Source organism: Cryptotermes secundus, unplaced genomic scaffold (genome assembly GCF_002891405.2).
Source record: "Cryptotermes secundus unplaced genomic scaffold, Csec_1.0 scaffold247, whole genome shotgun sequence".
NCBI lineage: Eukaryota > Metazoa > Arthropoda > Insecta > Blattodea > Kalotermitidae > Cryptotermes > Cryptotermes secundus.
The window spans coordinates 882,984-910,938 of NW_019740656.1; the positions used below are offsets into that span (position 1 = coordinate 882,984).

The 27,955-nt window shown below is 44.5% G+C and overlaps 1 protein-coding gene across 3 annotated transcripts in view; it reads right to left on the reverse strand.

Annotated features, from left to right (window-relative positions):
• Nucleotides 1–414: 414 nt before the first annotated feature.
• The window catches only part of LOC117282949, a 577,502-nt gene continuing 549,961 nt past the window's right edge, over nucleotides 415–27,955 (reverse strand). For all 3 annotated transcript variants that reach the window (XM_033754680.1, XM_033754682.1, XM_033754681.1), the window contains one exon: nucleotides 415–496. The gene's annotated coding sequence lies outside the window, so the exon portion shown is untranslated. The remainder of the gene's footprint in view (nucleotides 497–27,955) is intronic.

The window sequence follows — 27,955 nt, forward strand, 5'->3', positions numbered from 1 at the left end:
GACGTGGCAACGCTAGGACTTCCCCTGCTTACGGAATATCTCTTGGCGACAGAAGGGATATTCGGGAACTACAAACAGTACGTGTGTACTGTTGACGAACATGTAGTGACGACATGGCTTTCCATATACTTTGCGAAGGGGAATCCCCTTCTGAACCGAGTGAACGCCCTGTTACGCCGTTGTTTTGAATCCGGGCTTGTCGACAAATATAAGTCAGAACTAATGTGGAACACACGGTTAGAAAACTGCCACAAGTCACGAGAACACGCGAATGAGGCAAGTGAACACATGTACTTCGTCTTCACATTGCTTCACATGAGATTAGCGTTTCTGATGCTCGCTGCTGGATATGCACTCAGTTCCCTTGTGTTCTTAGCCGAGTTGGTGTATGAAACCCATACATGGCGGTAGTACGATCCATTGAAACCCTGTTAATGATTCAGCAGACTACACGGCGTCACTTCTTAGAAGACTGCGTTGAGGGCAGCTGGAGACTCTGAAACCACACAAGAAAATATCCAAGATTGGCTTCAGCTGGATGAAGGAGACCCTGGATTTCAGCTTCTTGTCTCTTTATAGTTTTTAAATATTATTTTTTAAATTTACTTTCACCAGTACAACCTGTTACTTACTTATTTATGGAGCTGGCCGCGCCATAGCTCAAGCGGCTAGTCGTTGGCTTCCCACCGCGGCGGACCGGGTTCGATCCCGGGGCTGGTCCAGTGGGATTTGTGGTGGACAAAGTGACGCTGGGGCAGGTTTTCTCCGAGTACTCGGTTTTCCTTGCCAATCTTCATTCCACCAATTGCTCCACAATCACCCTCACCTATCATCTGGGGCTGGTACAATAGGCCAGAAGTGGCCGCAGTACAAGGGACTTAGTCCCACCCCACTAGCAATAAAAAAAAAATAGCAATACTCATGGAGCTGAGTCCTTCTTGAGGAGAATCCGCCAGTTGTGCAGCTACTCAAGAACTTCCCAGCATTTTATGGAACCCAAAGGTTCATTACCGTGTTCACAAAAGCCCTCCACTGGCCCCTATCCTTAGCCAGATATATCCAATCCATACCATCCTATCCTGTTTCTCTAAGGTCCATTTTAATATTATCCACCCACCTACGCCTTGGCCTTCCCAGTGGTCTCTTTCCTTCTGGTTTTCCCACAAAAATCCTATATGCATTCCTCTTCTCTCCCATTCGTGCTACATGCCCTGCCCACCTGATCCTCCTTGACTTGATGAGCACAACCTATATTATTAAATTTTCCATTTATTTGTTTTCTATTTTTTTTTTTCATTTTAGGGCAATCTTTTGCTTCAGTAACACGGATGATCCGTGCCCCCAATTACTCCGGATTAGCGACGGTTTACTGTATGGTGCAACACAGTACGAAAAATCAGGAAAGTGAGTTATCTCATTTTCACCCGGAAGTGGAGGCATAGTACTCAGGCGAAGCACTAATAACATTACCTTTCACAGAGAATACAGCCTATACCTGTATTCTAGTTGGATCCGAGGTTCTCACGTAACGCCGTGCAGTCCGGTAGAAGTCTACTGCAGCTTTCTCGCTTAGCATTCCATTCAATACTGAGGAAGGAGACGGTACCTTCATTTGAAATTTCGCGCCGACTTCTACAGGACTACACGGCGTCACATCGCAGAAGACGACTCACTTCACGAGTATTGTTTCCTGCATATTTTCTGTTTGTGTAGCGAACCGCATCGGCCCACATTTCATTTAATTGCATATTGTATGAGTATGCCTTGTGTGTACATAACACAACGTCAGCAATAAATACATACACTATTACTTAGTAATATATTTTATGAAAGCTATTAATTATCGCAATGAATGTATGAAGATCTAACCTCTTACAAAGATATTCACCGAACTGGGCGTTTATTCATGCCGAAAGGGACCTTTTGAACCCAACAGCATGCCCCAAGCCAAAATGGTTTGCATAGTTCAAATGTCTCTTTGAAATTCTTATTTATACCAGAGTACAATAGCCATTCTTTGGAGAGTTCCTTCTGAATGGAACACGAAGAACTTTTTATAAGTACTGACTGAGGCCTTTGATTCATAATGCCTGACCCGGCTACTCCATGAGGAAGTTGTCACTTGGGATATTTCAGGTCGTCTGTAACAGCGATCATGAAGGAATTCAAAGCTGTTTCATAACACGCAAGTCACTTAGCATTTTGAAAGTTCACCTGTAACATATTCCGTCGGCAAACTGTTCTAAACATTGTAAGCGCATGCCTTTCTTCCGCCATCAGCAACATGATCCAAATCATAACCTTTGATTACAGAATCAAGTACATTATGTAAACAATTACATAAAATATTTATTATCTTTGATCAGAGATTCTGACATCGAAGATTATAGGGATGTGACTCAGTACAAATTACCTATGTTTCTTGCTTGTTACTTCTTCGGCTTTCTCTTAGACCGTGAAGAGGGAGGCAGTGTTTCTCTTCGAAACGTCGGTGAATTTATACTGGATTACATGGCCTCCTATCCCAATACTTACTTACTTATGGAGCTGAGCCCTTCTGGAGGAGCAGCCAATTCTGCAGCTACTCAAGAATTTCCCAGCATTTTATGGAACCCGAAGTGTTCATAAGAGCCCTCCACTTGTCCCTGTCATGAGCCAGATTAATCCAATCCATACCATCCCATCCTATATCTCTAAGATCCACTTTAATATTGTCCACACACCCACAACTTGGTCTTCCGAGTGGTCGCTTTCCTTCTGGCTTTCCCACAAAAATCCTATATGCATTCCTCGTCTCCCCCGTTCGTGATACATGCCCTGCCACCCCATCTTCCTTGACTTGATCATTCTAATTATACTTGGAGAAGATTACAAGTTATGAAATCCCAGAATACTGTATTGTTTAATGTGTGTTATTTAAAAGTGACTGTATAAATCAAGTGGAAATAAAATTTCATATGCCTCAGGGCGGCCCAGATGTTAGTTAACCTAAGTAATTCTCTGGCAGTAAGGGGAATTAAGCTGGCCAGTCAACTTGTAGAACGGCAACACAGCGCTATGAGTCGCCCATTGGACAAGGAGGATCTCATTTCGAAAAATTATTCAAAATTTTGTGAGTAATGAAGGAGTTTCACGCTTACTGTTGTGTATGTAATACTAAACGAATAACAGACTTTTGGGCCTCCCTGTACATAAAGAATGAATACAGCAAGTAGAATATACTGATTTAAAAAATAATAAACTTTTATATCATGAATGAACGAGAGAGAGAGACACTACGGCCTGGCTCTACGGTTACGAACATGGAAGTTATCAAGGATCTGTGCAGTGCTCACTAGCCTGGGTTTTCATGAACGAATTCACTGATTCACGTCAGATAGTAAATTCTACATTTAAGGGGTGCGAGATTTTGATTTTGTGGTCAAGTGAAAGTGGCACAATTTAAAGACGAAATTTGGGGTCCTCATAAGCACGCTGTTAAGTTTTGATTACTTAATATTATCCGCAACTTGCGTCTAGGTCTTCTTAGTTATCTTTTTCCTTCTGGATTTCCCATAAAAGCGCTGCATGCATTTCTCTTATCCCGATGCATGCGACTTGCCCTGCCCATCTCATATTCCTTGACATCATTATGCTAATTAGATGTGGCTAAGAGTACAACTGTACTTAGTGTACATGTAGGCTATATGAAAACAAATGGCTGATATACAGGAATTATGTCAGCCGTCAGCACAACAATATACCTTCATTGGCTGCATCCTGTTATGTGTTCCAGATATATACTATATAATAAACTTGAGGGGCCGTGTCACAGCTCAGCCTCCCAACCTGGGGGCCCGGGTTCGATTCCAGGTCAGGACATGTGGGATTTGTAGTGCACAAGGAGGCACTGGGGCGGGTTTTCCCCAAGTACTTCAGTTTCCCTTGCCAATTCTCATCCACCAGTTGCTTCACTTGCCGATCGCTGTGGCCGGGCAGTCTAAGGCATGAGCCGTCTTCGCACGCTGGAACAATCGGGACTTGACTTCGAATCCCAGGGGTCTTACCGACTGTGTATAGGGTTAAGAAACAGGAAAAGCGGGCAAGGCCCACAAGGGCTGTAGAACTATACACAGACATACAGAGAGACAGATAGACAGATAGATAGCTGCTTCAGTTTCACTAACCATCCTACCATTGACGCTGTATATTCTCGACATAACCAAACGAAAAAATGCAGACGTAAGGAAACGCCATCTTTGAACGAGTGAAGGATTCAGAACTCTTAAAGTTACGATTCTACATGACTCGTAAAACAGAACATCCTTGCATCACAAACTGCTAATTTTCTCCTCCAGCGATCATGAAAGGGCATGTAATTCTATTATACAAACTTCCAGCTAGCGTTCTATTTCGAGAAACTTTTCTTTTGCCGAAACCACCAGCTGCTGTTGGTTTCGCTTGAGAATAAATTTGACAAAAGTATTTATATAAACCTACAGAAATATAATGGCGTTTCTTCAAGAAAAATATAATTCCATCCGTCACGTCTTCAAGGCCGCAAGAACACTCTGCTCCAAGCATTTTCATTCCCAAGAATTTTGTCTTGCATATTGTGCGGAGAGTGCAGTAGTAAGCAAAAGAGGGCTAATTCGTTTTCATTGTCTATCGCCCAGTAGTTATTGCATGTACAACTTAATTTAACATACTGAAACTCTGAATTCTGCCCACAGTGTATTTGTGTGTTCGTGTGGTTCTTACAATAAACAGAGGCTGTTTCCCTAAACAGCGCTAACCGGTTGGGCTTTGTAGCGGAGACGCAATGGGTTTCCTGTGAGGTACGGTCTGAGTTTTCTGCCCACAGAGTGTATTTGTGTGTTCGTGTGGTTCTCACAATAAACAGCGACTGTTTCCCTAAACAGCATTAACCGGTTGGGCTTTGTAGCGGAAACATAATGGGTTTCCTGTGAGGTACGGGCTGAGTTTTCTGCCCACAGAGTGTATTTGTGTGTTCGTGTGGTTCTCACAATAAACAGCGACTGTTTCCCTAAACAGCATTAACCGGTGAGGCACGGACTGAGTTTTCTGCCCACAGAGTGAATTTGTGTGTTCGTGTGATTCTTACAATAAACAGAGGCTGTTTCCCTAAACAGCGTTAACCGGTTGGGCTTTGTAGCGGAGACGCAATGGGTTTCCTGTGAGGTACGGGCTGAGTTTTCTGCCCACAGAGTGTATTTGTGTGTTCGTGTGGTTCTTACAATAAACAGAGGCTGTTTCCCTAAACAGCATTTACGGTCGCCTCACTATACAACACTCATTATTGAGCAAGCTAACCTAACGGTAATACACGAAATGCTTGCAAAATTAGCTTACGAGACCTGGGTTACATATTCAAGGGGTCTCGGGGGTCGATTGTCAGCAGGGATAGATATTTCTCTCTACAAAACGCCTCTGGTACACGCCCAACCTAATATCCTGTGGATAGAAAGGACCATTTTCCCAGGGTTAAAACAACAAGGCCATGAAACTGGTTATTAACCTCCAACTAATGGCGAGGTTACGAATGCGTGGAGCTATATTTCCATTCCCCCATACGTCTTCAAGGGGTCGTGCCTGATTAAGTACCGGGACAACTTCGACTCTTACCTGGGCGTGGAATATATCATTATGAAAGTAGGTACTTAAACACACCAGTCAGTATTAGTATTACATGCGCTAATGATCTGTTGTGGAACATTCAAGTTGGATCTTCTACCGAGCAACCCGGTGTGCGTGGGCCTGCGTTCTGACTCACATTTAATGGAAATTGCGATTCTGCCATGGCCCGCGTGACACTGTGTACGTGTGATGTGCGCCGATTGCCTTGGCTTCCTGTCCTTGTACCTCCTTCACTCACGATGTGAATCGTGAGGGGCGTCCAACATTTCCTTTTCTTCATGACAGCGTTATAATTTGTATTTATATGTGGTAAAATCTGCCCACGGAGAGTTTCATGGAGGTAGGCCTAGGCCCAAATGAAGGCTGCAGCGCTAATGGTGAAAAAGAAATCTGCCCACGGGGTGTATTTGTGTGTTTCATATGGTTCTCACAGTAAGCGGCCGATTATTTCCCTAAACAGGATTAACCGGCTGGGCTTTGTAGTGGAGACGTATGCGTTTCCTGCGAGGTACGAACTGAATGCTTATATATTAGATGACATCCATAGTTCCATAGGCGGGTTTGAATACCTCCACCGTAACCCTGCGAGTTATAACTCGGCCACCCTGTTGTTGGGGCATATAAATACGGGGACCTGGCTCTCCAGGTTGGGGGAGTCTCGAATCTGAGACAGTAAAATATGGTCATGAGTGCAGCGGCACTAGGACACGACAATGACCGCGCTGGTGAGGACCAGCAGCAATTGTAATCGATAGATCCTTCATCTCGTTAAAGATGGCGCCCGATATCATCAATCCCCCAACTGTCTGAGTAACAAAAATCACGATGACGAAAATGTTCGCAATATTGGACAAGGCGAAGCCCGACACAGAAAGTATAGGAGGCTTAAACTTTGCGGCGGTCAAGCATACGACCGTTAATGTGACTAGACTGCCGTTGTAACGGAAGCTACTAGAAATAGGGCAAAATCTGCTGTACTGATCCTGGACAGACGTAGGCCCTGTGTGCATTGTATATACATATCTTTAACATGTAAAATGTAAATATCTTTTACATTATGACAAAAGACTTACTACTGCAGACAATGACTCCAACTCTCGTCAGAGAGGGCACCCCACAAGAACAAGACCGTAATACAACAGTAATAAATGTCTGGTCATGAGCCCCAGATGGGGCTAGACGCCAAAACTTTTTTTTTAATTCGCTTAGTGGGGGGGGGGGAGTCCAACTGGGTCCACTCGGCACGGCGGCCATTGATTGGCCTATTGTAGCCTGCCCCGGGTGATTATGATGATGGAGAATTTGATGGAATTCAGATTGGCAGGAAAACCTGAAGTACTAGGAGAAAACCCGCCCCAGCGCCACTTTGTCCACCACAAATCCCACTTGACCAGACCCCGGGATCGAACCCGGGCCGCCGCGGTGGGGAGCCAATGACTAACCGCTTGAGCTGTGGCGCGGCCCGACGCCAAGACTTGCTTACTGATTGACTAACTGTTAGTAGCTATGTGACTTTGACTTTGACTTTGACTTGACTACGAGAGAGTCTTGAAACGTCATTGAGAAGAGTCGGAGGATGGTGTGAGATGGCCGCCAGCCTGCGAGGACGTGAGCCCGGGAGCAGGGGAACGTCCACTGTTGGAAGCCGCTACCAAGCAGCGCAGTGAAGACCGTGACTGAGAAAACTAGTTTTTGTGCGATAGTGATTTGTAATGTGCAGTCAAGAGTTAAGAGCCCAATAAATCCGAATACAAATCCAAACCCCATCTATGGTCACTCAGTCACGTGGCAGTAAGATTCTTACAATAAACAGGCATTATTATCTTAAACGTCATTAACATATATTTTTGAAAATTAAGTGCGGTGTGTTTTCGACGTGAAAAGAAAGGAATTTTTAATTACAAAGAGATATTGCTACGCACGTTTCATGTAGCTCTTCCGGTTAAAATGAATCACAATTAAATCTTGCCTTTGGAGGCCTCCAAATTCCTCAACTCCTAGTTAAGCAGAAAATTAAAATTCCGCGCCCCTTTCATTCAGTGGATCACAAAACGTACTGCCTAACAGGAGTCGACACTAGTTTTATCTTTCGAGATATTCCATCGAAAGTCAGCTGACTTTTCCGCGGAACATGTCGCCTCCATCATCAGGGTGGAAGCTCATATTCTACGGGAATAAATAATTATGTACATCCAGGCTAGTGAGTACTGTTCAGGTCGTGGGAAATTTCCATGCTCGAAATCGACTTACCAGGCGGTTAGCTTGGTATGTCTCCCCCCCCCCTCAAATAAATTTCTCTATTTCTCCGTCTGGAACCTTGAGAACCGGAAAATTTTTTATCGGTTTTCTCGCGCAAAAGCGTAGAGTCTCCGTAGTCACTCTACTTTCTTCTTCTTGTCGAGGCTACGAAGGGATACAGCTTCAAGTGTTTCTGAAGCAACTGGGCGGTTTCACTTCGACGTGGGACAAACGAGGAACATCTCTTCGAGATAAATCATACATGCTGTACAGTGCAGACAATCCATACATCACTGCTTTTGGATACAGGATCTGTGACTCTCGCATTTCTGAGAGGTTAAAGGACAAGCGGGCTATCTCGTTTCCGAGACAGCACGTCAGATCGCGCTGCTTGACACACAGGCGACGTTCCGTGTTCTCCCTCTACACACTCCATTTCTTCTTTGTTATTTTCCTCGCTTCTTAAGATTGCTTTCTTTCTTCCTTTATCGCCGTCTGCCTTTTTCTTATTCGTGTATTTAGCTTTATTGGTTCTTCTTCCTTTCTTTACTTTTTCCCATTGCCATCCTTATTCCTCTCTGTTTCTGCCACGTTTACTTCTCTTCCTCCCATTCGTTGGTTTTTTCAATTCTTTCTGTTTTTGTTTACACGTATTTTTCAACATTTCCTTTCATCTCTTATTTCTTCATTCATTTCCTCTCCCATTCTCTTATCTCTCTTCTTTTCTCCCGTCCTTCATTCTTTTCATTTTCTGTTTCCTTCTTCCCCACTTTTCTTTCTATTTGTGTAATTTTCCCATTTAAATTTTAATAAATTGGCCCCTTACAAAATTAAGAGGTTCTAGAATATGACGCCGTGTAGTCTGGTAGATCTTTACCCGTCGATTCGGAAGGACATTTTACCTCTATCGTCAGTGTAGAAGAGCTCCTGCGGTAACATTTGTAATACCTTCCACCATGAAGATAGATGCAGTACTGTCCCCCAAAACGTACGTAAACTTCTACCAGAATGTACGGCCCCACATTCCGGTAGGCAGTAGACTTCACAGTCACCATGGCGATACCTCAAGTCGCACAAAGTAGGGCTTAATTTGAAATGAAAGTGTGAACCGCCGGGCAGGTTAGCGCTGCGGTAGCGCCCTGTACTCATGTTCCGCATGCCCTCGGTTCTACTCTGGGTTTGGATACCAAACCTCTTGACTGAGTAGGGTTCTAGACTCTCACACCGGTGGTTATGAAGAGTTGTATGTTCTGCGATATAGCGCTATGTAGACCTCCGGAAGTGAACCGACGTTACGGAGGAATATGTCGTCTCCATCTTCAGGGTGGAAGCATGAACCACGCAAGAAACCAGTACGCCCTGCTGCTTAACTGCTTCATGATGGTTTCTTCCTTCGATTATTATACCCTGAAGATGGAGGCAGAATGTTCCTCCGAAACATCAGTCGATTTTAAACGGAATGCATAGCGTTTTATCCCAGGAGATACAACTGTTCATACCCTCACTGAGATTTTACGCTATTTTCTTCATGCTATTCAAGAAAAGTCGAGGATATTAGATAAAATCTGGACCTCTTTTTATTAAACCGTTTCCAAATCATCAGTCGCCCTCAATTTCGACGGTGCACAGACAGTACATTCAGAGTGTGCCTTGTGCCGCTATTGCATTAGGAACATCTGTACGCTGCCGGTAGTTACACTGATTTCCATTTTTATTACCAGCCATCTATGGCGATAAGCCTTAAATCAGGCGGAGCAAAAAATTTGACTTTCACCTCATCTCTTTGTTTTTCTCACAAGGAAACAATTTCAGGCCCTCCCCCGTGTTCCTCGCGTTACCCAACCTGGTCATCACAAGTTCAAAATGTGTTCCGAACATTCGGCAAGGTAGCTGTTCCATGTTGAGACATGTCGCTTGCTGATCTCACAGTCAGCTGCAATCCTAACCGCCAGTCTGCGCTTCTGACAGCAGCAGTGACACAAGGAAACTGAGGTTAATACTGTAACGTAGATGGCCAGAGCGTTGCTAAGCAACGGGCCAGTAAACAAACCTCAGCAATAAAAACTGTTTCCTATTCTAAGAACATTTCTGGTACTCATTTCTGTTAGAGGCTGAGTCGACCTCAGGGCCATAATGCGGCTGGAAGGATTAGGTCAACTGAAAAATCCAGTGACCTCATAGAGAATCGAACCCGCGATCTTCCGGCTTGTAACATAGCGCCCCAACCAACTACGCTGTACCCATAACAATTTCGCTCCACAAAGTTTTACCGTCTTCACTTCCCAACGCTTTACCCTATCCACAACGTACCTTTAGCAGAAGGACAAGCAGACGCTGCCTGGGAACTAAAAGAAGGAAAAAATATATGTGCCCTCTCCCCAGTGAGATGTTTGTCTCTCACTGCTCCCCCCTTCACCATCTCTTATCTCTCTCTCTCTCTCCTTCATCGTTTGACATATTAAATTGGAAACAGCATGTAGACACTATGCCGCAAGATAGTCACAAAAATAAGATGTAGAAAGGGGAAAGAGATATATAGGAAAACGAAGGTGTAGATGGAAAGAAGACAAATTTAACTTCTGAGCCCAGCAAGTACAAGGAGAAGATATTGTTTTAATATACATATTCATGTGCAGTGTGAATAGCAGCATCATCTAGCTCGCCGTGGGGATGCGCAGGGCTCTTGGTGTGAACATGTAAGCTTACAAGTATGTTAATCAATTTGAAGCCAAGTTTCTGACTTCACAGCTGAAGGGTCCACGGTCAATACCTGAAAGCTACACAGCTTGATGGCAAGCTCTTCGCTTTCGTGGAGCTTCTAGTTCATTATCTTGTTCACAAAAGAAAACCCAGGGAAATATTGCTCACATTACGTTGGTTAGCTGGTAATTACTTGGGAAAAATGTAAATCTATCCCTGTAACAGGCCGTGGAGGCCCGTAGGGTTGTGAGACGTCGAGGTTCCCACAGTTTCTCTTGACAATCGGCTCACAGATGGCGATAAGGTTGTCAGCCTTACCCGCCGTTCTCCCTTTACCCCCAGGAACATTCCTGGTACTCATTTCTGTTACAGGCTGAGTCGACTCCAGGGCCATAGTTGGCTACTCGTATTTTAAGGAAATCCAGTAAAATTAACGTGAAATATTGACATTTCTCTACACTCTCATATTTCTGGCATAATAAAAATATCTTCCAGATAAATAAATTAATTCTGTTGCATTTTTATTTTTACTTTGGCACGCGGTAGTGTAGTTGCTTGTGGCACTATGCTAGAGGCCGGAAGGTCGCGGGTTCAAGTCCCGATGAGGTCATTGGATGTTTTTCAATTGACCTAATCCTTCCAGCCGCACTATGGCCCTAGGGTCGACTCAGCCTCTAACAGAGTACTAGGAATGTTCTTGCGGGTAAAGGGTGGCCGGCGCCTAAGGCTGACAACCTTGCCGCCATCTATGAGCCGATTGTCTAGAAAATGTGGGATCCTCAACATCTCACAACCCTGTGGGCCTCCACGGCCAGTTACAGGGATAGCTTTACTTTTTTTTTAATTGGCCCAGTAACAAATCAAACGTCGCGTACGAAGGAATTAAGGGCAGCTTACGCTGGGGAAACCCCCGCTCTCATCCAGTTTAAAGTCCTCTGAATTCCCGAGCGGGATTTGAGGTTCTCACAGCGGTGGTTATGAAGAATTCTGGGATATGCCGCCCAATAGTCGGTTGAAAGTCGACCGAAGTTTCGGATAAGCATGTCGCTCCTTTTTCAGGGTCGAAGAATAATCCAAGCAAGAGACCAGTTGCTAGTTTCAGCTACTCTACTGGTTTCTTGCTTGCCTTCTTCTACCCTGAAGGTGGAGGTAACATGTTCGCCCGAAACATCCGTTGACCTTCAATGAACTAAATGGCTTTATATCCGAGAAAATATAACTCTTCTCAACTTTTATCTCAAAATGTGATGATTAAGATACAAAACTATATATATAGTTTACCTTCTGTTTGGTATGGACGCGAAATTTTGTCTCGGACATCAAGGAAAAGACATAGACTGAGGATGCTTAAGGACATGGTGCTGAGGAGAATATTTGAGTCTAAAAGGAAGGAAGCGACAGGAGGCTGGAAGATTTTCAAAGTTTCGTAATTTGTATTTTTCACAAAATATTGCTAGGATGATTGTGTCAAAGAGAATATAATAGGCAGGTCATGTAGCAGGTATGGTAGAGTAGCGCATACAAAACTCCGTAAGAAAACCTAAATGGAAGAAAAAACTGAAGAAAAAAGACCAAGGCGTAAATGGAAGAATAATTTTAAGGGAGAATATGGACTGGATTCGGCTGGCTCAAAATTAGGGATCAGTAATGAGATAATAACAATAATAAATTTTAGGTAATAAATCTTAGGATTCCATAAAATGATGAAGATTTCTTGAGAAAATGAGCCACTATCAGCTTCTCGAGGAGTCTGCTGTGGAGTTAGTTACGATTCTTTATTCCTTCATGAATTCTGGGTAAAAGAAAAAAATGATAAAATACGCGGTCGGTTCGTGAAATCTGTAGTAAGTTATTTCAGTGGAACAATGGCTTATGTCACGTGAAACATATTTCAAATTTGGCCTCTTTGTTTTTGGAGAAGTAAGTATATCGGAGAACATTCTGCCGGAGGGTTTCCAAGTGATATCAAAATAAAACTATAATTCTTTATTTCTTTTGAAGAACCGGGGGGAAATTGGAGGAAGTAATCGTGGAATACATTACTCTGCTAAACATAGCTTTACACTTCTATAAACGTGACAGACACTCGTACTAAATATTAGCATTTTGCACTATTTGCATATAAATTACGCACGAGATAGGCCCGCTCTTTCCTAGATGCACAATTGCCGAGAAAATTACCCTGAATGTGAGGTAGCCACATATAATCAACATTCGTAATTTTGCCCAGCATTCCCTACTTACTCTATGACTAAATTTACAAGTGCCATTTGAGGTTTGTGAGAATTCTTTCTATTAGATCCTCATAACTTTCGCATGAAAGACGTGTGTGATTTTACTGCGGGCTAAAATATTTTGCATTGAAATACCATACCACACTCATATTGTGTTGCCTTCTTGTTATAACACCGTCTAGTCTGGTAGGTTTATATCAATGTTTCGAATGAAAGTACCGACTTCCTATAAGATTTCAAAATATGACGACAACGATGACACACCGTGTAGGCGAGTACTAACGTTTCAGAAAAAATACTGCCTCCATCTTCAGGGTGGATGATACAAATTTGGAAATTTATGTAGTAAGCGTCGGAGAAAAGATTGGTCACGGAAGACAGGGGTGAACAACGGGATGGGCCACTACTGTCCTCCAAGTCCCCCATTTTCCCCCCATCCATATGTATATATAACCTGACACTTTCTTACATTGGCATCTACACTAAAAATGGAGCCAGTACGCATCTCCGAAACTCAAGTACTTACCCTACTACGTGGAGTTTTATCTAGACCACCATAATATGAATGATCGCCGGCGTTAAGATATTTCTGTCCTCAAGAAGGAGGCAATATATTCCATCGAAATGTTGGTATCGACTAATAAGACTGCAGGGCGTCACATCCCAGAAGACCGATCATAATCACCGCTGCGAGAGCCTCAAATCGTGTTCAGAGAACAATTTTGCCAGGCGCACACACCCTGTCTGTTTCTCCCCGTTCCTGACCCTCGCCGATATAACAGCGCACAAGTGTCTGCTAGCAGGGCTCTCCGTGAAGCAACTCACGCGTGAATCATCTTGAAATGGAGCATCTTTATTCCAATTATCCAGGTCTATAATAATACTCCTGTCGTCGCCGAACACGTGACCTTCATTTACTTGAGGAACCTACGTCAGTGGCGGCTAGTGATTACAGCATGCCCATATAAATTCTCAACGGAAAGCCGACACTATTTTAATAGTGTAATACGCTTTCAATTTTCGACCTATTTAAAAAGGCTTTTCTCAAGGTTCGATTCTTGTGTGGGCGCTACGTTCCTTGACCTATGTTTATATACGAAAGTAAAATGCGAAGTATGACACTGTTATCTAATGATACGCAGAGGCCGGTTGGCGATTAACGCCATCCGTCAGATAATGAAGGTAAGGACGTCCTCTGAGATCGCAAGAAGACCTATATCAAACCGCAGTTTAAAAATAAAAATATATTTTTCTGGTTTATTACAATTCAGGACTAATTTTAAAACAATCAGTTACATGTTCCTTATAGGGATCGAGCACAACCAAAGGATCGGCCTTCTATTCTCGACATGGGCAAGAGATTTTCTCTTTACACACAGTCCAGTCTAGCTCTGGGGCCGCGAATATTTCTTCGGGGCTAATCCGAGTGGAGCTTGAAGCTGACCACTCACGTTCATCTGTTGCTGGGATTAATGCTTATTTAAACACTGGACCAACTTCACCTTCGCTTGCACCGAATCTCAACGCATGGCTTCATGGTGTCATGGCTTCTCCAGTACCTTCTGAGAATGAAGGGATAGTGACTTGAAACAGGCCACGACCACATTTGTCAGCCTTTATATAGCCCAAACAGCTCAGCCAGTATAGTGACGGGAGACGAGGTAGACGGCCGGAGCTACAGGTTCAAGACAGGATCTGATGGCCACCCAGCCTTCTATCCAATGGTTTCCGGCGCCAATGCGACCGGGACGTGATGCTAACTCCTCACCTCTATCTAATGCCGAGATCGAGAATGGTGGAACTATACCTCCACTCGTCCATACGCCTCCATGGCGTGATGCTTACTTACAGGGACAACTTCACCTTTTACGTGTTCAAAATTCATTTATCTCATTCACTTCTGTAATAAAATAGTGTCTTTAAAATGCCTACGAATGATCCATGTATAAAGAAATCTTTGAAATTTACGAGCCGCCACTGGTGATGAATACCATCATGTTACATGTTTGAGCCAGTAATTGAGGGCGTCATCCTGCAGATGTCCTACTGCTAACTGTGCAGTGTGATATTTCAGTATATTTTATTTTATCTCGTAACCTGCTGAGATGTATAGAAGTGATTATGGAAAATAAACAAACACGAATTTCTACATAGGGATTCGATCTTAAGACTACAAGAATTATAATCGTTAACATCACGTAGCCAAACTGTCGTGACTGCTTTGATCGGTATGTAAATGTCCCCTCTTGCTAAATGAGTCATTACTCTTCATGCTGTATGCATAGGAAAACACCTCTTCCTTTCACATGTACATGTACACACGTGTATACACGTTTCGATGTTAACAGATAGGGCAAGGAAAATGCTAACATGTTTCAATATCGAGAATCATCGCCTGCAGTTGAAGCTATCGATTCTCGTTTAGCCTACATCGATAATAACAATACTAGCCACAGGACTCGACCCTAAACTTATTCGATTAAGAAACAAGTGACGACAATCGACCAGAAATATACGTATTTCAATTCAATTGACTTTACTTATTTACGAGTGCTAACTCCGCATCAACATGGCCAAATTACGAAGCAAGGTTAAAGGAAAGGGATAAATACAAGCAAAAGACAGAAACAAGGAATTACAATTATAGGCTTTCACAGTGGCTGTTGTTGTTGTTTCCCTTCCTGGGTTGTTGCACCGTTTGCTTGTACGAGCAACAGCCCAGGAAGGGAAACAACTTTAAAAAAGGGCAATTCATATCATTTAAATAAAGGTAAAACGTCCCTGTGCCGGTAATGGTAGCCGAGCGGTCTAAGGCATGCACTGTCTTCACCCGCTCGGAAGCCGGGATCGTGGGTTCGAATCCCACTCAGGGCATGGATGTTTAGTTTGTGTGTGTCTGTGCGTTTTTCTGTGTTTGTGTACAGGTAGAGGCCTTGCGACAAGCCCAAGGAGTCCTACCGAATGTGTAAGATCGAGAAAAACCGAAGTGAACGGAGTTCATAGACGTAGGCCTAGGCCCACTGGGGCTGTAATGCCAAGGGGGAAAAAAAAGTCCCTGTGCTTCACTAATTAAGCACTACGCCATGAAGGCGTATGAGGAGCGGATGTATAGATCCACATTTTTTACCTCGACACTAGCTGGAGGTGAGTGGTCAGCTTCACGCCCCGGCCACTTTAACCCTAGGGATAGAGTCCTCGGTACCCATTGGATAGGAGGCTGTGTGGGCTCCAGAGCCGTTCTGGACGGCGTGAAGAAAAATTTCATGATCATGCCGAGACTCGAACTCCGACCGCTCCGTCGTCCAGCCCGTAGCCCGTCGTTCTACTGACTGCGCTATCCCTGCTTCTAATAGTATTATTTAAATAATGATAATAATTTAAAAATAATTTCATTAACTAAATCCTACATCTAGCTCTGCAGAATGGACTCCTTTCAAATACAATTAGAATGATCAAGTCACGGAGAATGAGATAGGCAGGATCTGTAGCACGCTTGGGAAGAAGAGAGCTGCATACATGATTTTGATGGGAAAGCAAGAACAAAAAAACCACTGGGAAGACAAAGGCGTAGGTGGGTGGACGATATTAAAATCGATCTTAAGAGACATAGGATGGGGTGACGCTGACTGGTTTGATCTGGCTCAGGATAGGGACCAGTGGAGGGCTCTTGTGAACACGGTAATGAACCTTCGGGTTCCATAAAATGCTGGGACGTTCTTGAGTGGCTGCACAATTGGCGGCTCAGCCCCACGAGTGAGTTAGACTTAGTTCTGTAGTTAGGCCGCGCCATAGCTCAGGCGGCTAGTCGCTGGCTTTCCACCGCGGCGGCCCGGGTTCGATCCCGGGTCTGGTCAAGTGGGATTTGTGGTGGAGAAAGTGGCGCTGGGGCAGGTTTTCTCCGAGTACTTCTGATTCCCCTGCCAATCTTCATTCCACCAATTGCTCCACAATCACCCTCACCTATCATCTGGGGCTGGTACAATAGGCCAGAAGTGGCCGCAGTCCCACCCCACTAGCAATAAAAAATAGTTTTGTAGTTAGCTATATATTCAGCCTTTTAGTTACTCTTGTCAGTCGGATAATTAGATAATTATTAATCTAGTTAGCTGAGTCGCAATTACTGACTTTAGGATTTCACGGTGGTTGCATGTTGATATTAATTCTGTTCTTGGGCAGTTACACCGTGTGGTTGTGGGCGATGTTGCTCACATTTCGAAGACATATACCCTGAAGAAGAAGGTAGTACGCAGATCCGAAAATCGCCCACAACCACACGGTGTAACAACCCAGGAACAGGATTAAGAACTACGGAAGTGAGACAATTCGTTGGTCAGTGAGTCATGCAGGTAAAAGTGACAAACTAAATCGAAGTAGACCTGCTCCAATAAGATTGGAGATCGTGTCACGGTATGATATTCTGAACTGTCCAGGCAGTTTCCCTTGTTTCCACCGACTGAACCAACCTCCATTATCAAGTCTCAATTGCATTGCAAAGAGAAAGTTACGTGACGAAACAGGGCGTATAACATAGAGGATAAACGGATTCCTGTATTGTACCGCTTGAACAATGGTATATAGGTTCGAATCTTACTCAGGACATATACGTGTATCTGTGTTTTATCCGTGTTTGTGTAGGTAGAGGCTTTGTAATGGGCTGATCCCCCATAAAAGATGCCATACAAAATATCTAGAAACAAGAATCAGGAACCCAGAAAAAAACTATACACCTTGGACAAGATTGGTATGTCATGCAGAACAAAAAGAATATTTAACATTGTGGGCCCTTTAGAACTGATCTCTTTAAACTTCCATGTTGCCTGTAGTGTAGCTGGACACTGCTTCAACACTCTTGCTCATGAGAACTTCTGCAAAACGGTCGCTGTGGTAAAAGTCTGACCAGTCGTCAATCGTTATAATGATTTGGGAGAGAACAGTTCTCACTCATCATCATCATCATCATCACCACCACCACCACCGACAAAACAGCCCTTTTTGAGTCCTTTCTGAGCCCTAGATTCTGCCAGATTTGATCCGGGTCCCCCTTCTTTGGATTTCGCAATATTTTTTCTACAGAGCAAGGTCATCAGCAGGGCCCGGATTTTGATGACTTGAAAATATTAAAAAAAAAAATACCGAAAAAATCCGGAAAAATGACCCAAAGGAGAAAAGAAAGAACATTTCGCTTCCATGTTATTCACATTTCAGAAAACATATGAAGAAAAATTCCCTAAAATGGCCAAAAATGACAAGAAGTACCCTTAATAGTCCAAATATTTACCAAAAATTGCCCCCAAAATGAAAAAATGACCTTAAACCTAAAAATGACAAAAAATTACCTATAAAATTTACATTTCTGTAACCAGCAGCTCATATCCGAGATTTATATATTTAAGAGCATCGCATAGAATACAAGGAAAAAAGTTGACATGTCATCAAAATCCGGGCCCTGATCATCAGCCTTGCGTTCAACCCCCAACCTGGAGGGCCAGGTATTTATGTCCCCCAGTGACAGGGCGGCCCAGTTATACCCCCAGGTACCGGGTTCCGTTTTCGTCGCCACCTACGCCTCGCGGGGCTACGGTAGAGGTATTCGACCCCGCCTCCACGAGTGGAATTCTCACTTACCTAAATATATCATGTAAGAATGTACACATTTCATGTAATTCCTATTTTAAATGCGTAACTCATGTTGGGGCGACAACGAAATACTGTCGCGTGTTCATGGCTCCATGACTAATGATAGCGGGTTTTGGATTCGATGATTGGGTTTATTAACACCTTGTACAATCTTTCTCAGTCACAACCAATTGCAATAACTCTCAGCCGAACCCTCCTACCTTGACTGCCGAGGTATCGCTCCATTCTCGTTCTACAACTGGACTACTTATGTAGCCTCGAGGCGGACCTATAGAAAACACATCCGTTACCCAGAAATGGATATATGCGAACCACATAGAAACCATATCTTCCTCTATTGTTGTATTTTCATCTCCGTTGCATACAACGGAAGTTATCTGATTGTTGCCTGCGAATTCGTTGCCGCGGGAACGTGTTTACCGAGTCGTTGCCCAGCAACGGTTCTACATGTCACAATACGTTCTGTACGAGAAGTGAGATGATCAGGGCTGTCAGTATCTGCACTACAAAGCGTCAAATGGTAGAATGATCAGTGTTTGATGAATTGGAAGGGATCTGGAAGGTAGTCGTCTGGCCTAGTTGAGGTATTATCCAGGCATCTGAGGAAAACCAAGAAGAATTTCAGTCAAATTAGTCGGCGTCCCGGGCCGAGATTCGAACAAAGAACATCTCGAATACGAGTCTTCAGCGTTACCGCTACGTCAGCCTGCTGAGTCCCACATAGCAGTGTTCTTCTCGAGGAACTGACAGTTGCTCATCTAGTTACAAATATAGTCTGCCTCATTTAAGGGTAGAACCCAAAGATGTTCATCACCGTGTTGGATCTGAGGTTATCGCAGCGGTGACTGTGAAGACTGCTGTCTGCTGGGATGTCATGTCTTGTAGTCTGCTACAGCTTTATCAACTTGCCTCCGTCTTCAGGGTCGAAGAATGAGCCAAGTCATGGAGACAACCCAGACCGGAAGTAGACTTGGGGAGGAAGTTCTCATCGCCATAAGCCGTTTCCTTAAAACATTCAATTCTTAGCGTTTATCATGAGAATAATATGAAACGCGATAAATACACTCTGTGGCCAATTACAGAGATTTTACTATTTGTGTTGGCATTCAAACGGTATAAATGTAAGCTTTCCCTATGCTTAAATAACTAAGCACCGCGCCATTAAGACGGGTGAGGAGTGAAGGTATATCTCCACGTGTTACTTGCCGAGACACTACAGTCACGGTGGCCGTGCGGCCTAAGGCATGAACTGTCTTAGCCTTCTCGAACACTGGAATCGTGGGTTCGAAACCCACTCAATGCAGGGATGTTTGCGTTTATTCTGTTTGTGTTGTCCTGTGTAGGTAGGTAGCGGCTTTGTGTCGGGCTGATCCCCCGTCCAAGGAATCCTACCGACTGTCTAAGACTAAGGAACTGAAGTGAAACGAATGCCCTGTGCTCCCCGTGGGAGCAACAGGAATAGAGATATACGTATATATGTATATAGGTAGGTAGACAGACAGACTATATAATGCTGGATGGTAAATTCGGTGATGAACTGGAAATGATATGGAATGAAGCAGCCGTGGTTTAATCGAGGAACTACCCATAGTTTGCCTGGAGGGACTGAAGACAACCACAAGAGACGTCAAGACATCCGGTGTCTCGGCAGAGATCTGAACGGAACACAGATCACAGTCTGAAATCATGAGAATGACCCAAATGCAACTAGAAGAGCGGCCGAGAAGAGGAGAAACAAAGGAAGTGAGATTCCGCACCATGGGACGCCGATACACGAAACCTGTGTGAAAGGGTCGACCCCCATATCGAAGGTGCGAATTATCGATAGCAGTATCGAAATTGGCTGAGAGATCACGTGAATCGAGTGACCCGCAGTTCAACGATGCTATGATAATAGCGACGACGTGAGGTCTGTCCATGTCTTTTTCCAGAGATGAATTATGTGCAGGACATGTTGACCAGAGAACAGGCATGCGCGGCAAGCCTCTTTGCAAGGGAAATTGTTATGACAGGCGTAACGAAAATCACTGATAAGTTCAAAGTAATGGAGACCCTGTAGCTAATCGCCGTCAATAACAAGTGGTGATATTTTGCAAGCAAGTCGCCTTTGTAAGCAGCAACAAAAAGACGCAGGGATGAGAGAGTTCTTTGTAACCAGTCTGAGCCTCGCCCGGGCGCCGCTTAAACTGCAACCTTCCAGAACTTTATAGAGCGATCAGCAGTGAGTAAAGGTAAAGCTATCCCTGTAACAGGCCGTGGAGGCCCATAGGGTTGTGAGACGTCGAGGCTCACACATTTTCTAGACAGTCGGTTCACAGATGGCGGTAAGGTTGACAGCCTTATGCGCCCAAGGAAGATTCCTGGTACTTATTTCTGAGTCGACCCCAGGCTCATAGCGCGACTCTAAGGCTGACAACTTCACCGCCATCTGTGAGCCGATTATGCAGAAAAATGTGGCAACCTCGACGTCTCACAACTCTATGTGCCTCCACGGCCTGTTACAGTGTAATGTGTTAAATGGCGAACAGGGATATAGAGTTTGTCTGAAGCGTGAGATATAGAATCATGAAGATAGAGGTCAGGATAAACAGACACGTTGAAGACTGGAAGGATATACGTGTAAAAATGCGTGGAGAGAGATGGAGTCAGACAGACAAATGCATGTGGATACAGACTCATAGATAATTAGATGGATACATGGGCAGATAGCGAGGGGTATATACAGTGTAAATAGATGTAAATAGAAATACAGGTTGATAGAGCTCGATGGGTAGACAGAGAACAGGATATGTAGAACTGTCTGTCTATCTGTCTATGGGTCTACAGCCGTTTGTTGGACCTTGGCGCGGTTTCAGTTCCTTAATGTGTTTACACAGGCTGTAGGACTCCTTGGACGGGGGATCAGTTCGTCGCAAGGCGGCTACCTGCACACAAGACAGCACAAATACAGAATAAACACACACACACACAAACATGCATGTCTCGAGTGGGATTCGAACCAACTATCCCAGTGTTTGAGCAGGCGAAGACAGACCGCGCGGCCACTATGACCGGCTATCTAGACAGATGGTTAGTTAGCCTGTCGGTCCATTTTTTCCCCAATTAATTAGTTCCATAGGTACTTGATTAGTTGGTCGCCTAGCTAGCTGCCGAGCACGAAGCGCCGTGCTGTGAACCGCGCTTGCAGGTGGGGGCTCCAATTAACGTCACGTCTGTCCTCACTTTATCCAGATCATCTGAAGCGAAAGCCATTGGTGCGAACAAGCTTATTCTTGCGGCAATTATCAGCTCTGCTTGTGCAACACAAAGAAAGTGTACTGTGTTTGTTTTCAGAATTCAATCTTAATTAGCGGCGTCACGCTCGGGTCTCGTCACTGGACTGCGTGAAGTAACAACACCGCTCTGTGAGCGCACGTTCTGGTCAGCGGGGTCGCTAGCAGGCCGTTAGGGAGCCCCTATAGGTCACACATAACAGGTCGGCAGAAGGCCAATAGACCACTAGAAGACAGATTGTTGGCAGGCCAATGTAAGCCACTGATAACAGGTCGGTAGAAGGCCAATAGACCACTAAAAGACAGATTGTTGGCAGGCCAATGTAGACTACTTAACATTACAGATCGTTAACAGGCCCTTCTAAGCCAATAGGCCACTGATAGCAGGTCGTTAGAAGGCCAATAGAACACTAAAAGACATTTTGTTGGCAGGCCAATGTAAGCCACTGATAACAGGTCGGTAGAAGGCCAAAAGACCACTGAAAACAGAGATTGTTAGCATGCCATTGTAGGCCTTTGGGCTTCTTACTGTAACATAGTTAGGTCGTTAGAGGCCTACAGGCTACAGATCGGAAACAAACCCATATCTTAGGACTACGGTCTTCTAGGATGTGACGCCGTGTAGTCTGATAGGAACCAACGTGTCGGAGGAACTTTCTGACTCTGTCCTCATGAATTCAACAAAATAAGTATCCCAGCGGATTGGCGCATTGGTAACGCTGTGGACTCGTGTTCGGGAGGCCTCTGTTCGGATCTCGACAAGTAAATCGGTTGGCCTGACTGACGTTTACAGTAGTTTTCCTCAGTCCCACCAGGCAAATGCAGGGACAGTGTTTCAATCTAACCAGAACCGCATCCTTCTCAATTATTTTCAATTCGTTATTCATGAATATCCTACCATCCGACGCTATGTGGTGTAAGTGATAACGGCGCCGTAAAATGGCCCCTAAACTCGTTATTAACGGCTTTCAATAAACAAAAATGTAGCTCATTTATGCAAAGCAGGTTCTGAAGTTGATCAGTTGATTACAGGTTCAAAAGGCCGACCACCGCTAAGCATAGGTACGAGTAACTGCAGCTGAATTTCACTACAAAAAATGACTTCTTTCGAGCTGTAAAGAAAATAAAAATGTCTTGCCCCTTTCGACAACTGAACCCCGATTTTCTGTTGTCCAGCCCTTAGCCAATCACTATACCAACTGAGCTATTCCGATATCAGCTGATACAGCTTGTCTTTCAGAGCAGACTGTTAAACTGACATGTTCTAGGAAGTTCACCGATGTTTCGGAGGAACTTCTTGCCTCAATCTTCAGGATAAAACAAAAATCCAGACACAACAAGCTACCTAGCTTTCCTTGCTGCTTGTTTGACTGACTTCGAACTCGAAGAAGGAAGCAGCCAGTTCCTCCGAAAGAGTGTACTATTAACGGATTACACGGCGTCATATCCCAGAAGATGGAGCCGGGATAGATCAGTCGGTATAGCGCCTGGCTACGGGCTGGACGAGTGAGGGGTCGGATTTCGAATCCCGGTAGGGTCAATAATTTTCTCTTCTCCAAATCGTCGAGACCGGCTCTGGGGCCCACCCAAACTCCTACCCAACGGGTACCGGGATCACTTTCCCCGGAGGTAAAACGGCCGGGGCGTGAAGCTGACCACTCACCTCCAGCTTGTGCCGGGGTCAAGAAAATGTGGATCTATACATCCACTCCCCATATGCCTTCGTGGTGTAGTGATTAATTAGTTAAGCACAGGGACAACGTTACCTTTTACCATCCAAGAAGAGAATATTCCTTCATAGTCGCGCTGAGAGGACCTCAGATCCTTATTCCGTAACCATGCAAGTGCCGGGTCAGAGGTCACCCCAAATTAAAGACCGTGTATGGGAGTACCTTCGTCAAGGTTTTTTAGAAAAGAAATCTTGAGACCCATGCAGCCCCCCGAGGTGGCAACACTACACGTGTGTTTCAGTCGTTTTGCTTGCTGGAGATACAGTTGAAGAATGTTCCCGCAGACGACATGTACCAGCCAACTGCAGGAGATAATGTCTTCTTAACAGCGACAAGAAGCTTGTTTGCAAGAGGACGAGTTATTGCGTGGGCGAAAACAAAAAGAAAATCTCTACTCCAGCAGGCGACGGTTTCCCGATTGCGCGCGCAAACCCATAAGCTCAACACATACATCCTTCTTTTGTCAACAACAGCGAAAAATTCTCCTTACAACAAACCTCTGTACATTCAATTTCCTTTTCTTTGCATTAGGTTCACGTGTAAGCTAACGGTGATTTCTTATGCGTGTGTACAGAAGAGGCTGGTGACATCAGCTTCTAAAGGTAAAGAGTGCGTAGTTAATCAATTTATCCCTTATTTAACTGCACTGTCAGCACCTCGGGCTCTGTGATGTCGTATTGTATGATTAGGTAAACTGTAAAGGTAAAGCTGTCCCTGTGCTCGACGAATTCAGCACTGTCATGAAGGCGAAGGGGGGAATGGGTGTATAGAACCACATTTTCTTCACCTCGGCAGTAGCTGGAGTTCAGTGGTCAACTTTACCCCCGGTGTCCATTGGGTAGTAGGCCCGGTGAACCCCAGAGCCGGTCTGGACGTTGTGGGGAAGAGAGAATTCTTGACCCTACCGGGACGCGAAATCCGACCCCTCGGTTGTCCAGCCCATAGCCAGTCGCCATACCGACTGCGCTACCCCGGCTTCTATTGTATGATCAGCAAATTATGAATCAGAAAGCATTTGAAAGGTAACAGTTGTGGTCTAATCTATCAGGAAATTAACCTGAGTGACTGAGGAAAATCAGCAAATCTGCTAGCCAGTGTCCCGACCAAGATTCGAACCGCGTACTTCTCTAACAAAACTAGACCGTAGCCGCTACATCACCTGCTCACTCTAATCAATGGATAATCGATAAGCGAAGTCGGTGTAGCGACTGGCTACGGGCAGGACGACACGGGGATCGGAATTAGAGTCCCGGTAGGGTCAGAATTTTCTCCACAGCGTCCAGACCGCTCTGGGGACCATCCACCTTCCTGTTCAATGAGTACCGGGGACTCGTTCCCCGGGGGTAAAGCGGCAGGGGCGTGAAGCTGATCACTCACATCCATGTAGTTCCAAGATTGGTGGAGCTGTACATCCACTCCCCCGAATATTTCTATCAATCGGTGCTTAATTAAATAAGCATGGGGATATTTTTATCGAACAGGATGCAAAGTCTTCAAGGCGGTGAATTCTGGGACATGATGCCATGAAATATCTGAAAATATTCAGACGTTTCGGTAGAGCATACGGCCTCCGTCTTGAAGACCAAAGGCCAAGACCAGGAAGCATTCTACTCCTACGACAGAAGCCCCGCCCCCTTTAAGCCTGTGCGTGTAGGAGCGCGGAGAGGACGGTTCATACCAATCTATTTCAACCTGGAACTAAGTGCCCATCGCCCTGCTAGTTTTGCATTTAGGACTGTACCCCTGGCGTCCAAATACCAGATTACATAGTACCCCAACATGCAGATGAGGTATAAAAGAAGATAAAGCTATCCCTGTAACAGACCGTGGAGGCCCATAGGGTTGTGAGAGGTCGAGGGTCCCACATTTTCTAGACAGTCGGCTCACAGATGGTAGTGAGGTTGTCAGCCTTACGCACCGGCCGCACTTTACCCCCCAAGAATATTCCTGGTACTCATTTCTGTTAAGAGGACAAGTCGACCCCCGGGCCATAATGCGGCTGGAAGGATTAGATAAATTTAAAAATCCAATGACATCATCGGGAATCGAACCCGCGACCTTCCTGTCCATAGCGTAATGCCTCAACCAACTTAACGCTACCGCGTGCCCTCATATGCACACGAGATTGATGAGAAAATGAAGCCGGCACAAACATACTGACAATGATGAAATATTATTTATCGAGTATAGAAAATCTCTCTCGACGAATGTTACAAGTCTCCTTATCCGAAACAAGTGGAAGTGCAGTATGTTAGAGCCCCGAATGACTTGCATACACGATACTGACCGTATCTCGGACTCTGTTGCCACAAGCACGGTCTTGGTTTTGCCCAGCTGAGAATCAATTGTGTGGGCTCAACCTGACGAAGCAAAATCGCCCGCATCCTGCTGTGTGAGATGCAGTTACTGGCAACATTAATACAGTTTAGCGTCTGGGTGTGTTAGCAATGCAACTGAATCATGGGCTATATGTACGCTCGTACAACCGTGGACACTCCCTCAAACAAAGAAACAATTAGACCTATTCTTCGTAGCAACATCAAGAGCAAAACGAAGTAGAAATTTTAAATTTTTACAGCGGTCAATACTACTGAAGTCTTCTAAGGGATGACCCTGAACATGGAAGCAGAATGTTCCTCTAGAACATTGGTAACCTGTACAAAGGCTGCACGGTGTCATAACCCAAAAGACCAAAAAATGTAGAAATGAGACACCGCAAGAAATTAAAGAGAATAAAGTAAAGAACACCAAATTATAATTTACTAAATACGTAAGTTTATTTCTTTGCTTCATGAATTCTTAAAAGTGTGAACTTCTTGTACAATTTATTTAAAGGTTTAATTTCCTTATAACAGGAAGCAGTGTCCATCACTACAAAGCCCAACCGGTTAATGCTGTTTGGGGAAACAGTCGCTGTTTATTGTGAGAACCGTACGGAACACACAGATACACTCTGTGGGCAGTATGCAGAATATTAGTTATGTTAAAGCTTGTGATACATATAGAAACTGCTTCATTACCACGCCGTGAAAACGTATTGGCGAGTGGACGTACAAGTACAGACATTTCAAACCTCGACACAAGATGAAAGTGAGTGGTCAGCATCACTTCCCAGCCACTTTATCCCAAGCAAAGACATCCACGTAGCCAGTGCACAATGTCTGTACGTGAAGCATGAACCAATATCTGTAATCCCCTTGTGCTCTCTCTCCCTCTATGAGGTCCAAATATTTTCCTGTGGACCGTGCTGTAAAACATACTCGATTCCCGTTGGGTCTGAGGTTCTTACAGAGGTCACTGTGAAGAGAAGTCTCTCGGGGTGCGAGATAACCGTAGTTCAGTTCACCAACGCTTCAGAGGAACATATCGCCTCCATTTTCGACGTCGAAGAGTAAACCAAGCATGAATTGCTCTGCTTGCTTACCGCCGGGTATTTGACATATTTACCCTGAAGATGGAGGAGCCGGGATAGCTCAATCAATATAGCGACGGGCTACAGCTGGACAACCCTGGTTTCAGTTCCTGGCAGGGACAAGACTTTCCTCTTCTCCACAGCGTCCAGGCCGGGTCTGGGGCCTACCCACACTCCTACCCAATGGATACCGGGGATAGTCTTCTCGGGTCTAAAGCTGACCACTCACCTTCAACCAGTGCCGATGTCAAGAATGATGGAGCTATACCTCCGCTCCCCATATATCTTCATGGTGTAATGCCTATTTAAGTATAGGGACTCTACCTTTTACCCTGAAAATGGAGGCGATACGTTCCTCCGAAACGTTAGTGGGTTTCTACCGAAATGCTTAGCTCTACAGCCCAGAAGATCATACTCCCCTCAATTTATGTTTTTCTCCCTGAGGTGAGAGACCCAAGTTTCACACGCATGTAAAAACAGGTTCCATTTAAATGGGTCTAGATCGTGAGTGGAAGGTATAGAACATCTCACATGAATTTTATGGGCACCGGTAACATGAGTATTTTATGTTATGTACAGTTTGATCGTATTGTTTTGGAGATAACGACCATTGTTTCACGCTAACAGATCTCGACCACAGCAGGAGTGTGAGGTCGCCAAGGAAACAAGCTTTCGCGCGCCAACTCTCTATTTCCAAACACGAAAGTTAGATACTTGTTCTAATTAAGCCAGATGCCTTATGTTTTAGACAACATTATTTCCCTTCCTGAAAGTAAACTGGTCCCTTCTCAACAAGTTATGACATCAACATCGAAAGCCATAGTTCAAGTTCGGTTACTGTAATAGTGAGCCATTTGAACCCAATTAAAATCTCTTTCTATACAAAGCCCAAATAGGGCCATTAAACACGCTGTTATCATTAGTGTAAAGATGTTTTATCTGGATGTTTGGACGAAAACACTGGAATGTGTTGCCTCAGCACTTAACTGATAGAAGTTTAGCGATAAAATAAAGCAGAGAAACGTGAGTAAAGATACAAGCTGATAATGAGATAGCTTATTGCAGAAGATCTTCGAAAAGTATGCAACTTTAAGT